Here is a 13,649-nt window from a genome sequence, read left to right as displayed (position 1 = left end):
TTTTTTTTTCTCCTGTTTCTTTCTAGCTCCTTTTTAGTGTTGGTACCCAAGTGCCTCCAGTACCAGGCTCCTTACTGCAGTGCTACTTCTCCTTTCCTTTCCAGCCCAAGTCCCTCTTCAAGTCTTCCTCGTCAATTATCCCATTAGTTTCCCAACTTATTATTCCTGTCCAAATTATTTAAGCCTTCAACAATATCAACAAAACATCGCTCCTTTTTCCTCAGTTGCAACTCTAATCCCTCAACTAACAACTATATTCTCTTTTCCACCTTTATTCATTGTCTCTACGTCCCATCTGCAATTCAACCAGGCAGATTGTTTCTTCATACTATGTAGGAACAACTCTCTGAGAGCACAGCAAATGAAATCTTCCTGTACAGTTGTCCATGTTTAACATGGGATGCAGCGATAGAGAGTTGTAATAGGACCTAGGAAGATCACATTCACATCTGCACTTGAAGAGTGCAAATATTTGACATACTTCAAGGAATGAAACTATGGCAATATCACAAATATCTAATAAGCACATATAAATAATGAGTTTTTTAGCAAAAGATTATTTTTAAAATAAAAAAACACCATTCAAAAGAATTACACAAGTATATCTTTCACAGGAAGTCCATAGTGCTGCCAGATTTCAGATTCAAGACAAGCTTCAAGCACTAGCATATTTAATTTAAAAAATACTCTTTCTTTCTTTTTTTTAAACATGTGCAACCAAAATGTCATTTGATTCTCATTCTGAGAAACAGCTGGACTATACTGTAACATCTCTGAAAATCAGCACAAGGTTGATACTCCAGATGGAAACCACAAGCAACAGAGGTATACGCTGCTCCTTGTTCAGACAAAAAAAATAAAACATAAAAATGCAAATGAATTCAAAACAAAACAGCTGATAATTTCTAGCTTTTCTATAATCCAGAATTTTAAAAAGAGCTAAGTGAAGTTTCACAGTACCAGTTGAACAGATTGTACATCAGACAAGTATTGTTAGGGGATATTTTCAAAGGCACAAAGATTTTGAGTAAACAGCTACCCACGAAATTCAGTGCAAAGAAGGGACTCACGCGTAGGAAAGAGGTAAATACTACAAATCGACCTTGAGAAAATTTATGAGGGTGGATTTGGAATTGTTGAAATCTTTACCTGACCTGCCATATTGTTTTGTGAAACAAACGAAAAACAACCACCTTCCTAAGTAGAATCCTGGTCCCAGCAATCCCTTTAAAAGTGTATTTAATACAGAAACTGCATGTTTCTGCATCTTTTAAGCCTGTTCTGTCCCAGAGATAGTTCTTAGTTTTGTCACCCTTTAAACAGCTGCTTTTTCTTAAATCATCCAAAAGGTGAAAGGAGGAGACAAAGGGAACGTGGAAACTGCGCTATCCAGAACTGATTTTAGCTTTGGCCAAACATCAGGTGTGGGAGTAAGAAATGAGGGGACACGATAAAGTGGAGATTCTTGACTTGTTTACAATTAAACACCCAAACCACAAGATATTCATTACTTTGTATTTGACATGTAAATTTTAGGAATCCAAGGTAGAACTTTCAAAGACTTCTTTATGTAGCACTGAATTATGGATTATAGTTTGGATCTAAAAAGGAAAAAACACCTTACTGTAAACATATTTGCAGTGAGAGTTCTATCTAAAATCATCTATTACATTCTATGGAATGTTTTAAAGACAGTTTGAAGGAACTGCACATATTTATGCAGTAGGTTTTGTAATCTTTACAGATGCTCATTCTTGTTATTTCAGCAGAACTCCCCCAAAACTGCACAGACCTCACGCTGTACCTGGAACTCAAGGCAACTCAATATGTTTCTCTCACAGTGAGGTAGGAATCATATACGTTTCCACAGAGATATAAAGATACACGAGAGGTAAACTGAATTATTTCCCATGGCTGGGAATGCCATTCTTGGCATGATTTGCCTCTTCATTTCTATCAACAGCAACTTCTCCCTGAAGTCAGAATATGAAAAAGCAAAAGGGACTGAAGGACTTGACTATTTCTGAGAACAACAAAGATTGGATCAATGGAAAGGGAGAGAAGATTATGTGAGCAGCTGCCTGCTGTATCCTTCAGTGTGATTCTAGAACTTCAGTTTCTAGTACTATGGTTGCACAAACACACACTAAATAAAATACTTCTAAAGAATTCTGTAACACCATATGATACACGTCATAAATTTTAACTGTAATTGCTTCCTATAACCATGTTTGCCTTAACACTGTAGAGACGGAAGGGTGTAACCCTTAAACAGGTCCTTATCAGTTAGCTATATAGAAGAAAGAAACAGTTGGTAAAATTTTTTAAATGTGTTGACTCAGCAGTTTAATAGAGCTGACTTGGCTGTACCAAAAGACAAAAAAAACTGAAAAAAAGAAAAACAGTTATTCATAGGCTCTTTCTAAGATTATGCATAACAAATGTAAATGTGTTGTGAGGAAAATTTCAATAAATCTGCTTCCTCTTCTTTGTACTGGAATAGGGAATCATTATTTATGCTGTATCTGCTTTTCTGTACTTCTGAAGCTTTTGCCAAAAATAAATAAATCACAAAAAAACACTGCTTTTAACTGGCCAAGGCACTGGGCATAGTGTCATTAATCACAGCTTATCATCATCTGGTGTGCCTGATCTCTCTAAAAGTTCACATGACCACTCCCACCAAATTCAACAAGATGGTTCACTTGACTCATCTCTTATGGAAGTTTGCAAAACTAGACCTTTGAGATTTCACACACGAGTACTAGATTAAGAGGTCATTTTACAAGGGAATCTGAAGCAAATAGTGATTTACTGATCATGGGCAGGTGGAACCATCTGACTCTGTCTACTTTAGGGTTAAAAGAATGGAAGAAAGAGGGCTTGCCCTTTTATTTTTAGGAGAGTTGTACTGACTAAGAAATGAGCATAGAAGGAAATCAAACAGAAAAAGTGTTTACAGAAATGAGTATTTCTATCATCACTTTACTGCCATCAATCACTTGAAACTGCTGACCAAGAAGAGTACTCTGTACTGAGATTATTATCAATTACTACTAAGTATTAGGTATTTTACTATCTGGGAACAACCTCTATTGTTCCATAACTGTTTTCTCTGGCAACACATACTGAACTGAGCCGTCCCAGTTTGCCTCATACTTCGGCAGTTTCCTTTCGGTTACATAGGGGCACTTCTAGCAAAGGAGTCTGCCCTGGATTTGGCTGCAACATATTCCTCTGTTTTGCCAATATTTCAACTATAAAATAAAAATTATACCTGTCATAACTGTGTGCATCTCCACTCACTTCAGACAAGTTGCACTGGGACTGTTCTGGGCTCAACAATTCAACAGTACTTATGAACATACTTGATAAACAGCATACACAGACATCTGATTATGATACATTACCATTTAATTTTGTTTCTTGAATAACATGCTATCAGTTGCATTTAAAAAGAGGTATGTAAAACATCAACAGGCTCTCCTCAGAGTTTTATTACAATTTAAGTGTTAGCTGATGCTGGCCTGGTTCACACTGTTCCTAACCATAAATAATAAAAAACACCAACACTGATGTAAATCTTGCAAACCACTAGACTACTTAATTTCACTCCCCAAAAAACCTTGAAGAAGCCAATGATTCAAAGCAATGTTTTAGAGTTATCTTACAGGCTTTAGCACACAAGTGAATTTTTACCAAAGTTTTTTTCACAAACCTTCATGTACAGCTTGAATTCCACATTCGAAGTTTATCTAGAGACAGATACATTTCTTGTATGCGGTATCTTTGTAAGGGGTTTACAAACTGCAGTACCAACAAACTCAAAGAAAGGAAGCAATGGAAGCATTGACAGCAAATCATTGTGATAAAAGCTAGGAACTACTAGAAATAACAGTAGTATTATGACATGGTTAAGTAGCACAATTTCCATGTTAAACATTTTTAGCTACGTAAAAGGAAAGAATCTACAGCAAAAAAAAAAAATCTGGATTTATATTATCACTATAATCAAACACAATGATGGTAAGTATCTTACAAGAGTTTTGTAATGTTGAACTCAACCATAACTCCGTAAAGCAACCTAAAGATAAAGCCAGCCTTCTACATCATCACAATTTAATTAGAGCCTTTGAAGCCACGCACCTTTGATCCAAGCAAAGTGATAAATGCATTATATTTTAAAAGGATTGTTATATGTTCTGTTAAACACAACGGCAGGGTTGAACCAGAACAGCCTTTGTGTAATGAGGAAACGTTCATTTTGAGGAACAGACACAAAAAGTAGAAGGATTGGCTGCCCTCCTTTCAAACATACAGATAACTGACTGCATAAAAATTTCTAGAGTAATGAAAAATAACACTGATTTAACATATGTCTTCCTCACTAGGGGAACAATCACGCTAATGAAAGAGGACTAGACATATACTGTTGGCAGAGTAAAATGCTTACCTTTGAGTTTCCAACTACAACTGCAACGCAGCATGGCTTGGAGAAGTTTTCCACCTTGACAAGAAAGGACTCAAAGATAACAAATCTCAGGAGTCCAACAGAAGAGCCAGGACTAGAGAAGTATTTACTAAAAGCCCTCATCAGCCTAAGGAGAGTAAGAAGAGGACTTCTGTTTAGGAACTGATCCTCTCAATACAAGGCCCTAATATCAGTCAAATCAATTCATGTGTCCTGAATTGGACCACCTGTGGTTATTGTGAGGACAACAGGTTTCCCAGCTGTAAGAACAAGAACCAGCTGCTTCCACTTCTCCAACCCTCCCTTCCCCCAAAATAGTTTTGAATCCTTTAATCTAGCATGAACATTATCTGGAGAAGTTTCAGTGTCTGAGAAAGGTTAGATCCAAGTGTATTCTAAACGATTCTCACAATATTTGTTAGTTTTTTTCTACACCCTACTCAGACTAATCAGTAATTTATCTGTGTTTTAGGAGGAGCAGTGAAACGATTATGAAAATCTGAAGACAATAAAAGCAGAAGGCAGAAATGTATTTTTAAAAATATTATAATGTTAGGTGCACCGAGATTAAAATAATAATAACCTACTTTCTACTCTGATGCTATAGGTGAGATTTTATGGCACTCATTAGAATCTTTTATATGAGTAAATACGACACTCCTCCTTTATCGCTTACACCTGCCACTACAAACTATTCTAAGCTATTAAGCTTCCATGAGTTCTTTCCTAGTATTAGTACGTTTTTCTGTCATTTGGCACAGAAAATTTACCTGCCTAAACACTGACAAGTAGGCTGTAACACATTGGTAGTACAAGCTTGTAAATACGAAAAAATTGTTCATTACAAGCTAGTAGTATATATGAGCTATTACATTAATACTATACAAACAGACATTCAAATCACAAAGCTGCTAACGGGGAAGAAGCAAACAAAAAACAGCGATTATCAGTAGCTCAGTGAAAGGTATCAACTGCAGGGAACTGTGGGAATGGGAACCTAGTGTGCTAATTCCAATATGGAATGCTGGCTGAATGCCAGCTGGTTTTGTGCTGCTAGCAAAATGGGGCTTGGGGCAGGGAGACAATAAGAACACAACCAATTTTCCATCCTAATCATGTTTCTCAGTGTTGTCACTGCTTAGAGGTGACACAAAAACACTCCCAGTGCTGAGGAAGACTCTCCATAGAACTGTACTACTTTCCTTTTGGTACCACATTCCCTCGTTGATAGGGAATGCATTAACATTTTGTGGATTCACTGTTCTCTCATATTGTACATCCTCTTACACAGAATAAAATTCTTTCTGAAAGTGCCATTAGTCTAAAATACACAATTCTTGAATCTGTACTATTAGAAAAGATTAGTAATTTATCCATACGAAAATAAACATTTTTATTTCTAGAAATGTGTTCATTTAGCAAATGAATGTGACCATAAAACATTACCACTAGATCAAAGATCAACTGAAAAAGTAGAGCATGGAGTTATTAATACATTTATTTTTATACCTTCCATTCATTGCCAATATTTTTATCTTTTTCAGTAAAATGGACTTTGTAATCAGCACACTGTGAACAGTTTTAACTTAACAATAATTGCCTTTGATGCAAATTTCTTCCTTACTATATACTGAGAACAGCAGGAAAAAGCTTTAAAAGCTTTATCTACTAATTTGTTCCTAATTCAGTTCTTAATTTTTTTTCTTCAGCCTAGGGGAGTTCAACTCATTTCTTAGTAACTTATTCGATGAATATCAAATATCCTGTAATAACTGCATTTAACAGCAGTGTTTGTGTTTCTGGAAAAAAGAAAAAATAAAACACATACATTTTTAATCTAGGGCTCCAGCCCTGAGGTCTGGGTACAGCAATGACGACATTACAAACTGTCTGGAACACTCTTAATAATACTCACAACAGGACAATCCTTCCTCCTCTTCCTGGTTAACCACTGTGAAGCACACGGGTTCAGCACTCCTTTAGGTCTGAATTAATTATTCACATGGGATCGTTGAATAGGTACAGCAGGAAAAAAAAGACAACAACAGAACAGCTTATTCTCTTCTCTCAACATCACAGGGTCTGATACAGTCATATCCTAACCAGCTCCTATAAGCAGCTGAGCATGACTAAATACAAGTGTCCAAGAAGTACAATTCAAAGGGGCTGTTTTTAGTTTGCCTACATTCACATCCCTATCAGAAAATACTAAGGGGATGACCTCTTTGTTGTCTTTTTTTGGTTTTTGTTGTTGTTTTTTCCAGGTACCTATTGGTTATAAAAGGCTGAAGACTGTTATGGTAAGATGCATAGCTACTATGTTATGAAGATACTGTGCATGCCTTCCAATGATAAGATGTTAAATAACAATTTTTTGCTCATGCATCGGCAAAGATTATGGCCATTTTTTTTAAAATAAACTGCAATAGTGCAGAAACAGCTCATAAAAATAGTTCTTTTTTTCCTCTTTCATACCTCATCTTTGTACATTTTTACTCCATGAGTTCTGAAAATCTGACATAGTTCAGCAATGACTAGGTTTCCACTAATGGGATTTGGACAAGTATTCCAGCCCTTTCATCAGCAATAAGGAAACTGAATGTTCTCTGTTAATCAGCTCAGCACAGTCATTATTTAACCCGCAGACAACGTGTGGCAGCAAAGTTTAAATTTTCAACCTTGAGAAGGCGGCAGCCTTTGCTAGCTGCCTGCTGAAGGCAGGCAGCAATCAGAAAGACTTGGAGACAGAAAAAAAAAAAAAAAAAGGAAGACAAACTTCTAATAAGAAAAATGTTCAGTAAATCTGACCGACTGTTAAGACACAAATAAGGAAAACACTAGACTGCATCTGAAATTATGGATACAGACTGCACAGCATTACTCAGAGGAGAGATAACAGGAAAGGTTGTAAGATAGTTGTAAATTCTTCCAGGCTAAAGGAGCTGAAGACATCAACAGAGCAATATTGGTCAAATCCATCCCTTCTGCATATGCTTCACCGTCAGTAAGGAGAGGCATTAAGAGTACCTCAAGCATTTCTGGGCTGCCAGGACATTTCTTTATTTTGAGCAGTTCATAGGACAGGCTGAACCAAATATGAAGTGAGAGAAGGATCAGCTTGCATCAGGTTGCAATGGGAGTGTGTCTTCCTCACCTCTGGTATAGCATGCAACTACAAGTACTTAGCTGGAGATAGAGATACATCCAGAGATATCGCCATTCAGAAACACTACTTGATACCAGTCAATTAAAAAATAAAATAAAAAATTGCCAGAAGAGCAAGATAGATCAATCCTATCTATAATAAGATGTTTACATTCTAATACATTTAATTTCAGCCTCCGGAAAGTACTTTGCTATGAAGCAACAACATGATGCTGGTTTGTGCAGTTGTAATTTATTCACTAACAGAAATTAGTTGAGACCTGTACAATTCTCACAAGATTAAAGAGACTAAATTAATTACATTAAAAGGTTTTGATTTGCTTTTGCTTTCAAGGCAGAATTTCCTTGCTTTTGCATACAGCCAACAGGGCGCACCACATGGAAATACAAAGAAATCAGCACAGGCTGTGGGAGGAAGCATTCCTAATCAAATGTCAATTTACGTCTCTGCAGCAGAATAAAGTAGTAGTGATAGCTAGGTCTGGCCCTACTCAAAAGACACAGCAGCTTAATCAGAAGTGAAATAGCTAAATGAACTGCCTTTTAATTATTTATATTTTTCATTCTGTACATTTTGTGGAAACTCTTGGCTTTAAACACGCAAGGGATTAGTGTTAAAATACTGGAAGGAAAACCTTCATAGAGTCACAGAATGGTTTGTGTTGGAAGGGACCTTTAAGATCATCTGGTTCCAGCCCCCCTGCTGGACACCTCCCTCTGGACCAGGTTGCTCATAGTCCCATCCAGCCTGGTCTTGAATGCTTCCAGGGTGCGGGCACCCACAACCTCTCTGGGCTACTTGTTTCCACATCTCACCACCCTCACAGTAAAGAATTTCTTCCTAATATCTATTCTAAATCCACCCTCTTCCAGTTTGAAAACCATTTCCCCTTGTTCTGTCAATACATGCCCTTGTAAAAAGTCCCTACTCAAACTTTATGTTTAAGGAGCTGGGAAGCTACTTGGAAATGAAGCTTAAATATAAAATCATCACTGATTTATACCTACAATTTCTTCCTGCTTAGTTATTCATCACCAGACCTCACTGCAAGTAACTCTTCCTCAAGCAGCACGCTAACTATTGCATCCTTTAAATTTACAAGTCAAAGAAAACCACATTGCTCTCCACAAAACTCCAAGGCATGTCCCAAGCAATGGGACAATGTGGAGGTGGCTGCAGAAGCCTCCACAAAAGCCTCAGAACAGGCCAAATGTGTGCCAGCTGTGACCCCAAGCATCCTGTCACCTGAGAACACAAATCATATTTCAGCGTGCAGCAAAACCAGTTATTCAGGCTCTCAAGCAGAATAGTCTCTGTATGAACACATTTTGTGAATACATGTCATTTCTTATCTGTGAGAGAATTTAGTAGAAGGAATATACAGCCAGGAATACTCCATCCAAATGCAAGCTCAGTCAAAGTTTTGCCAAGTTATTTAAACTGCTTTTTTGCTTCCTTTTAATACTGTAATTAATACCCGCACTTCTGTGATTGTACAAGAATAGGCCAGTAATATTACATTAGCCTCAAATACACGTAATCACACACACACAAAAATTGTTTGTGCTGAAAATATATTTTGAAGTGATGAGAATACCAACACTGAGCTGAATAAACAAACACATACCTTTGCAAAAGCCACACTGATTCAATCATACCTCAGAGCAGTCTCATACTGTATGCCATACTGGCATAAATCATATGCACCTCGCCAAACTAAAATTCAACAGCAGTTCCCTGAGTAGAGAGAACTGTGCAGTGGGTTATAAACAGCCTCATCAAATTCTTTTGGGGATCCATTTCACTGCTGAGAAATCAGACAAGAAAAACAGTTTGCTGAAGGTCAAGCAGTATCAGAGGCCAAACTAGTTTTCCAAACATCTCCACAAAACCACAGCTAGAATTCAGAAACTTTTCTTAGCCTGTAATACTGGACACGAATTCTGGCAGTTACCTCTGTCCCTTCTCGAACACAGGCAACTCAACCTTCCTTTCACTTTGTGTCTTTCCGGAAAAGGCGCAATTAGGAACATACTTATTACCAATGATTGGAAGTAATTACCAGGTGAGATTACTTTCTACAAAAAACTTCATTTCTTTAGTATGCCTGAATACAGTCAGCACAAAAAGTTTGTAGTTCAGTAATTCCAATTTTCTATCTGTAATGCAAATCAAACAATACAATACCCAAGTTAATCCTGCGCGTTTTACTTGTCTTATTTGTGTTCCCCTTGAAGTGCATTCTCTCACCCTAATGCTAAAGCAGTCAAAACAACAAATGATGCAAGTCAGCTTTTAAGTGAATGGGGCACCTCTCCTCACAAATAGGGTGCCATATGGATTCCTGTCATGAATATGGGATTTCTTTTTAAAGTTACAGAGTGCTTTCAGCATTTAATGGCCAGTGCTGCTGCTGTTCAGGTTCCCTTTTGTAGTTTGTACCCCAGGGACACAGAGCTCTATGCGTTACCAACTTTTCCCTTATTTTTCACCCCCCATTATCAATCTGTGTAAATAAGATGCACAGCATCCGCTAGTTAATAAACAAACTCTCACTTTGATTACACTTTCAGTTTCCAAGAGCTGACTAACCACAAAGAATAAATGTGTTTGGGGTTTCAGTGCTGGCCTTGGAAGATTGTTCACAAATACATGATTCATATCCGATTCTGAACATTAACACTTTCCTCATGACTCATACATACAGTTAAACAATAAAACAGAGTGCTTATTGAAGTTTTGTTTAACATGTATGAAGGATCTATTATTAATTTTTTAAATTTAATTGTTTAACAATGTCAATCCTATTATTAGCTTCAAGGAGGGGATGTTTCCACTTCTATCTTGAAATAAATACATGCTTTTGAATTTGCTCTGGCTTATATAAAGAATCTGTCAGCAACAGCTCAGAAAACAAATAACAAAAAGCCATTAAGCGCTGCACGAAGCAAGAGTACCTTACCATGTGACTAAAGTACATTATCTGAATTGGTAGAAGATGACTGTCCTATATCTTTCATTCTATAGAACACTGTATATAACTTGCTGATCAACAGACCATTTCCTCACATTGTTTCCCTCTGCAGAGTGAAGGATAGAACAGAATACAGCCTTCTTACACAATAGAGACTTGAGTTGTTCTATCTGGTCCTTGCATATCAGGATACAATTCCCGGATAAATTATAACCAATGTGGCAAATCCAAAATGCATAAGAATACAAATTTGGCTAAAAAAAAACCCTGAGGGATTATTTTTAAAACTTCATCCTTTGCAATTCAGTTTTTTTTAAGGTTTGCTAAATCATTATAATTGGGTACTATTTGCAGCTCCATTGCAAAAAATCAGCTCCAGCTCCATATGCAGGAACCATGAAAGTGCAAAGTAGAGCTTTTAAGAGTCATATTGTATCTTAGATATATGTTCAGGTAGAATATGACATGTAGATCTCCATTTCAAACTTCCAGGATCATTGTTATCTTGGGACACGTCTGTCTTGAGTCTGTATTCTGTTTCCTATATGCAACTTTCAAAACAGTTTTTACCAATTTGCTCCTATCTTTATACAAGCCACTTCTAAATAACCAACAGAAGTAAGCATTCCACTACAAACAAAGTTTTTCACTTTGTTATAGAGAGCTTTTTCACAGGATAAATTCTTCCAAAATATTAAAGAAGAAATTCAGGAAAAACACTGATGACACAGGAACATATTCTGCAGATGTTCATTGTATCATCAACACATCAAGGAATGATTAAGAATCTCCCAAGCTTCATTCTAACCCCACTGAAGTTACTCGCAAACTATTCACCCTATAGATGCAAGGCTGGCCTTGAATTCAGATGTTGGCTCTATCATGTGAAAGCTTTCTGCCTGTTCTCTAACACTGTGTAATTTCTAAACATTTTCTGACAATTCACCTTTCTCACCGGTTGTGGAGCTGTGCTCTTAGACACGTTGCCTTCAGAAGCTGACCTTGCAGAGGTAGAATCAGTGATTTGCTGGTGTTGACAAAGCCTTTCTGCTGCTGCTGTTGGCCTCACATCTGCACACATTTTCAGCATGGCTGAGCAAGGACAGAAAATAAGGGGGAGTTATTCACAAGCAGACACAAGTATCAGTCATTGCACCCACATGGCTAATAAAACAATTCCCGAATATTGCACTTTAGTTGAAATAAATTTAATACTTAAGTCCTGTCCAAATAACAGGCAGAAAACAGACAGTACTATATAAGGATGAAGCTATATCCAAAGAACAGGCATAAAACTGAAAATGCTGATGTACAAAGATGAAGAACTGTTCCCAGTTTTCCACTCAGCTTTTGAAAGAAGTGGATGAGAAGCTAACAGTGGAAGACTTATGTGTTTGCTTTGGGACTCAAACTTGCTTCCAGTAACTGTGTTTTTCTTCATCAAAACAATATCAAAATGGCCACGTCTGAGGCTGGTTTTGCGCTGACACCTTAGGCAGTACAAGCAAGAAGATTGCAAGGCCCTGCTCATAGGCTGCAGCCTCAGGAAGCATCTCCTGGTTTATCAACCATCCTGCCCAGCCTGGCACGGCTGCCATCTTAGACTCCACGCTGCCCTAATGGCAGGCCTGGCATGATCCTCAGTGCTCCAGATTGCCTGTGAAACACAAACTAACAGCAGGTTTCACCACGCAGCTCTTATCTCAGCACCAGATGACTGAAAAAATTGAAAGGAAATATGAGCAGGGGAAGCATTTCTTCATGTTTTTGTGTGACGCTTGTTGCTAGGAAAAATATTTCCTTAGTATCTCTATGGGCTCTGCTAGTCAGCATCAGTGGAGCTCTGCTGGTTGCCAGAGAGTACAAAACACTGCAAATGTCAGAAATAAAAATAAAAATAAAAGGAAGAAGTAAAGCTTTAAGAATGCGCCCCTTCATGAATGTCCATCCCCTCAGCACTGCTCTTCACATGGTCAATAAACAGACACGCATCTGCTTTCCTGGCTGGGACAAATCTTGAGAGCTTCTTCCCAATGTACTTTGTCTAAGCACTTATATTTTTAGGCCCGTTTTTTAAAAAGCTTGAAAGCAATTATTTGTATCATGGTAGCACATGGTAGATCACAGCCTGAATGCAGCGTGAATGAGCAAGCTGAGGCCACAAGAAGCCTGCATTTTACACTGGCAAAAGAGAAAGGGGGGAAGAGAAAGTGGGTCACTGAGGGGCAGAACAACTCATCCCTAGTTGCAGAGATGGGACCCTGATCTCCTACCTCACAGCTCTTGTGCCTCTGGTTGTGCTTCTGGTCGTAAGCAGTACCAGATGCTCCAGGGAGGAAGGCTGAAAAAAATCCTGGCCTGGACAACCCCTATGTGGATCTGAACCCCACCTCCCATCTCAGCTGAACATTGAGGCTTTCTGCTATATTCACGGAACTGAGACTGATGATGGCATCACTATGTTTCAGCTCTTTAGAGGCGAAAGGATAACTCATTTCCTAGGCCAATCATTCACCACTCTTTTTCCCTCACAGCTGGGTCTAATGATGGTGATGAAGGGTTGGGGGATGGAGAGTTGGGAGCTGGTTATCGCTGAACTTGCTGCAAACTGGCCACAGCACAACAATTGAACATATTTTTTTGAGTGGGTATTTAACTCCCATTAAATGGTTTCCAGTCTCCACTGATCATTGTCCAAAATGTCTTGTGGCTGCTCCCATCACTGACCACTGAAAGTTCTCATATGGTGCTATTTTCATTTTAAGTTTTTCACAATAAAATGGTCTTCCCCAGTCTCTCTGCATTGTTTTATAAGCCATTTGGTTTTAAGTAAGACACTTTTTGCCAGAAAAAGAGCAAGACTTTGTCTGAATACAAATCCCATGCCCAACACTGCTGACATTTGTGCGCAGAGACGCACTTTCCAGTTTATTCTATTGTGCTTTTTTTTTTTAATTAGTTCAGTGGAAAGTTTGGATGGTTCCAGGCAAGTAGGCAAGTATCCTTTAACAACGCAACAACAGAAATAGCCTGGAAAA

The 13,649-nt window shown here is 38.0% G+C and overlaps 1 long non-coding RNA gene across 4 annotated transcripts in view; it reads right to left on the bottom strand.

Moving 5' to 3' along the window:
- Positions 1-13,038, bottom strand: part of LOC104911065 — a 279,979-nt gene extending 266,941 nt beyond the window's left edge. For 3 of the 4 annotated variants that reach the window (XR_004159868.1, XR_004159865.1, XR_004159869.1), the window contains exons 1-4: positions 12,885-13,038; positions 11,567-11,703; positions 6,387-6,456; positions 4,454-4,598 (exon numbers count right to left, since the gene is read on the bottom strand). This is a non-coding gene — a long non-coding RNA (uncharacterized LOC104911065). The remainder of the gene's footprint in view (positions 1-4,453; positions 4,599-6,386; positions 6,457-11,566; positions 11,704-12,884) is intronic. The other variant, XR_004159866.1, reaches the window with a different exon arrangement.
- Between the last annotated feature and the right edge of the window lie 611 nt (positions 13,039-13,649).

This window comes from Meleagris gallopavo, chromosome 5 (genome assembly GCF_000146605.3).
Source record: "Meleagris gallopavo isolate NT-WF06-2002-E0010 breed Aviagen turkey brand Nicholas breeding stock chromosome 5, Turkey_5.1, whole genome shotgun sequence".
NCBI classification, from domain to species: domain Eukaryota; kingdom Metazoa; phylum Chordata; class Aves; order Galliformes; family Phasianidae; genus Meleagris; species Meleagris gallopavo.
Note: the sequence above shows the minus strand (reverse complement) of the source record. Positions and strands in the feature narration are given on the sequence as shown.